We start from the raw sequence: 4,403 nt of genomic DNA, 5'->3' as shown, positions 1-4,403 counted from the left end.
CCATAGCCTTGACTAGATGGACCTTAGTCAGCAAAGTAATGTCTCTGCTTTTGAATATACTATCTAAGTTGATCATAACTTTTCTTCCAAGGAGTAAGCGTCTTTTAATTTCATGGCTGCAATCACCATCTGCAGTGATTTTGGAGCCCAAAAAAATAAAGTCTGACACTGTTTCCACTGTTTCTCCATCTATTTCCCATGGAGTGATGGGACCGGATGCCATGATCTTCATTTTCTGAATGTTGAGCTTTAAGCCAACTTTTTCACTCTCCTCTTTTACTTTCATCAAGAGGCTTTTTAGTTCCTCTTCACTCGGTTAAAGCCTCTACTCCAGATCCTGCAGCTACATACACCAACACACCCATACTTCTGCTTCTCCAGGATTCATCAGTCAAGTTATTACTTTCTTAGCATTTGTCTTTCTGGCCTGACAGTCAGCCCCACAGGGACAAAGCTTCATCTGTTGCCGCTTCCAGTGCTGATCACAACATTAGGCACCCAATAGGCTTCCAATCACTGTTTGTTGAATAAATGAACAAACAAAGGAGTCAGTGAGCAATTCTGTTTTGAGTCTCCAAAGTAAAAACTTCCATTTGTGGCAAAATACTGGGATTACTACCCAGAGCCAGGACAAGTGAGGGAAAAGAAGGGCAAGGGCACTGAATGTGAGAAGGAGCTCACTTCTGATGCCAGCTGTGCTCTTGCAGGAGCCTGGTGACTCCTCCTTGCACGGTGGGCCTGGGGGCCTTGCCTGCCCTGCCCCCACCCCGCCCAGTTCCTTCCTTGTATACCTCAGGCCTTTTGACATGCTGACAGCAGAAATCTAATATACATATATCAAGCAAACTGCTGGAATTGGATTACTCTTGTAAGAAAATCACAAGAAGGGGAGAGCTGAAATGTTCCTGGCACCAGGAATTCCATTGCTATTGGAGCTCTGTTTCTCTTCTTCACTTTCCTCTGCTCCTGTGTATTATTCTCTCAGAATATCTTATGCATATAAAAATCTCCTCTTGGTTTTGTTTCTCCAGAGAATCCTGACTCATATAGTGCTGATAGAAGTTTCTGGAGAGAATGGATTCATACTCCCTTCTCCTCGGCTACCCTTTGCTGCCTCACTGTGCATTTGGCGTGGGGAGACCAAGGCAGGCAGTTTCCCAGGCCTCGCTGTACTCCTTAGCACTTTCTTCTGTATCTCTCTGATCAGGGCAGAGGGGGCCCTCAGTCCCGAGAAGGGGTGCAGAATCTGCAGCTACCAGATCATCTGCTCCAAATCAGGCAGGGGAGCTCCCCGGCTGGGAGGGAAATTGAAGCTGAGCTGAAATGGAACAGCTGGGTCTCTTTCAAAGGCACAGCCCACTGGGGAGAAGCAGAGCAGTTTAGCTTCCCTTAGCAACCCACCCAGAACCTGCCAGAGTGATGCTGCTCTTGAGAGACCACAAGGGCTCGAGCAGAAGACAGAGGCTACCAACACACAACACAGCCGTCCGTCCCCTCCTTTCTTTGCATCGTCACTTGCCGGGCTATTTCCAGATTATGTTGGAGAGAAATAAAGCCCCTGCCTCAGAGAGTGGATAGGACCATCAGAGCTCTCTGCGGCCAGAACACAGCATCTGCTGCTACGATTATTGCTGCAGAGAGAGAGTTGGTCTGCGCAGGAGAGAGACAGACAGGCAGGTGGTTCTTTCTGCCTCCAAAATGCTGCGGTTCTCCAACCTCAGTGTCTGTGAGAATCACCTGGAGGACTCACTGAAACAGCTCACCAGGTTCCACCCCCCAGAGTCTGTGATGCAATAGGGCAGGGCCTGAGAATCTGCATTCTCAACAAATTTTTAGGGGCTGCTGCTGACCTGGGGGCCCCACACTGAGAACCCCTGGCCTCACATAGCCTGACTGCACCTGAGAATCACTGGGACACTTTATACATACCTGCGACCACCGGGCCACCGGGACTCTGACTGAAGTGGTTTGGGGTGTGGCCTAAGCCTTGGCATCTTTTCCGCATCAGTACCCTGGTTCTGATGGCTGTGTTGGGCAATGGCTATGCACCCACCGTCTCAGTTAGGAGCCTGGGGGATGTGCCAGCTGAGCCTCGCATTTCCCTGCTGGGCAGGGATCTGACCCAGCTCCCACACTCAGTTGAGAATTGTCCTCTCCTGGTGCCTTCTCTCAGCCTCGCCTCACTTTCTCCATGTTGACATTGCCCGCTGCCCATGTCAGGGTCCTGTGAGGTCCCCAACCAAGTTCTCAGCCCCAAGACCCAGGCCAAGGCTGACTGAGCTGACAGGTCCTGCCGACAGACCTCTGTCTCTGGGTCCGAATCTCTCTGTGTGGGGCTTCCAGGGCCAGGAGCCCCACCACCGACCCCTGGGTCCCCCTAGACTCCGGGCTCTGACCAGACATGGGCCCAGCTGTCCTATTGCTGGCCCGTGTGGATGTTCACCCCCGGACTTGCCCCGGCCGCCTGCTCCCTCTGGGCACAGCTCATGCATCTGGCCTCCTGCTTCCTCTGTGAATCCTGTGATGTTCTAGGCATTAATTTGAAACAGCAGCAAGCTGTTGAGAGGTAAAGCCTTACATTTAAATTTCAGAGAGGGGCCCTCCTTACTCTTTGATGTTCATGGCACAAACAGATCTTCAAAGGGTATATTTACCTCAGCACCTCAGCTCCTTAAGAGAAAAAATGCTTCATTGTTGAATCGAGTCGTTTCTAATTAGAGCCTTTGCCAGGCTGAGGACTCCGGGGAAGTACCCCTCCCCTCTCCTACTTCTACCCTCCCCACCCAGGAAACTGAGACCCTGGCTTATTGCTCCCCATCCCCACTTTGCACCCTCAGTCCCCCTAGTCTTTGCCCCTAAGCGCTCCTTCTTGAGGCCCACTCACTCAGAGGACACAGGTAGGATCCCAGGAAACAGTCGATGTCCAGGGGCCTTCTGGGATAGAGGTGGGTGGGTTGATTTTTTTTTCTTTTAAGTTCTTTCCAGCATATTTCCAAGTCTCATCAGGGACATTTTCCCCACTCCCCAGGGCACCTCCTGGCCTGGGTCATCGCCTCCTCCTTTTTTTTTTTTTGAATGTTTATTTATCTGGGTGCTCCAGGTGTTAGTTGTGGCACACAAACTCTTAGTTGTAGTATAAGGGATATAGCTCCCTGACCAAGGATCGAACTTGGGCCCCCTGCATTGCAAGCGCAGAGTCTTAGCCGCTGGACCATCAGGGCAGTCCTCATCTTCTGCATGTTGGGACTGATAGATTATACTCCATCCCCAAATCTCACAGGCTTACCCCAGGAAAGAGTTTCTTCTTTCTTAGGCTAAATCTGATGCAGGGTGGTCATTCCTCTTCCATCTTGAAGCTGCACTGTCTTGAAACTGTGGCCTCCACAGTCTCTCTGTGTGAGAGGGAGAGAGAGATGGAGGAGTCCCACTGGCTCCTAACTGCTTGGGCCAGAATGTGATGCATCCCCTCTGCTGCCAGTCCGCTGGCCCAAAGTAGTCAGGAGACCCTGAGCTGCTCCATAGGGAGCACATGAAATTTGGGGTGAGCTCCAGTTGATGTGGCTCAGGGAACATACACTTTCAATATGTTGCCCTGGATCCCCAATAAGAAACAGTCTTTGTGGGGGATGTGTGCGCGTGTACTCAACTCCAACTTTTGCAACCCTATGGGCTGTAGCCCACCAGGCTCCTCTGTCCATGGAATTCTCCAGGTAAGAGTGTGAAGAGGATTGCCATTTCCTCCTTCAGGGGATCTTCCTGACCCCGGACTGAGGCCTTATTTCTTGCATCTCCTGCATTGCAGATGGATCCTTTACTCCTGGTGCCACCTGGGAAGCCTCTTTGTTGGGTAGAGAGGCTGTTAATTCTGTATTTACCCTAGACCCATCCTCTGTCCTTCTAGGACCTGGAATCTGCTGGATTCCTCTGGCCTTTGGCTTCCAGCTGGGTTTAGTTAGGGGAAAATGCGTGCCGGGAAGTCACCAGCAGAGGAATGGGAAATTACCAGCAGAGAATGGGAAATTACCAGCAGAGAATGGGAAGCTGAAGGAGAGGGAGGCAGAAGGTGCTGCTCCTTCACCCCCTCCCTGCCAGCCTTGATTTGGCAGCACTATTTCCTCTCCCCACGGCTACAGCACCTGGAAGGCGGCCTCAGTCCCTTCCACACTCATATCCACAAACCCCCCTCCCCTCTTCTAGCATCCTGTTCTTGCTGGTCCTCGGGTGTTTCATAATCCTCTGTTGGTTCCCTTCACTCTGCCCAAGCCTCTGAAAATAGCATCTCCGTCTTCATTAACCTCTTTTCAACTTCCATTTGAATTAACCATCTTCCCACTTGGAAAGGAGCATCTGAGCAGGACTAACTCCCGGCCCCAGCCAGAAACAGTATCTACTAACCTGTGGGG

At 51.2% G+C, this 4,403-nt stretch overlaps 1 non-coding gene across 1 annotated transcript; it reads right to left on the bottom strand.

The window, feature by feature from the left end:
* Positions 1 to 3,146: 3,146 nt before the first annotated feature.
* On the bottom strand, positions 3,147 to 3,221 carry TRNAA-UGC (transfer RNA alanine (anticodon UGC)). The gene has a single exon. It is a non-coding gene; the product is annotated as a tRNA-Ala (tRNA).
* Positions 3,222 to 4,403: the final 1,182 nt, after the last annotated feature.

The sequence above is a fragment of the Capricornis sumatraensis genome, chromosome 7 (genome assembly GCF_032405125.1).
Source record: "Capricornis sumatraensis isolate serow.1 chromosome 7, serow.2, whole genome shotgun sequence".
Lineage (NCBI taxonomy): Eukaryota > Metazoa > Chordata > Mammalia > Artiodactyla > Bovidae > Capricornis > Capricornis sumatraensis.
The sequence above is the reverse complement of the archived record's forward strand: the minus strand, read 5'-3'. Positions and strand labels throughout refer to the sequence as shown.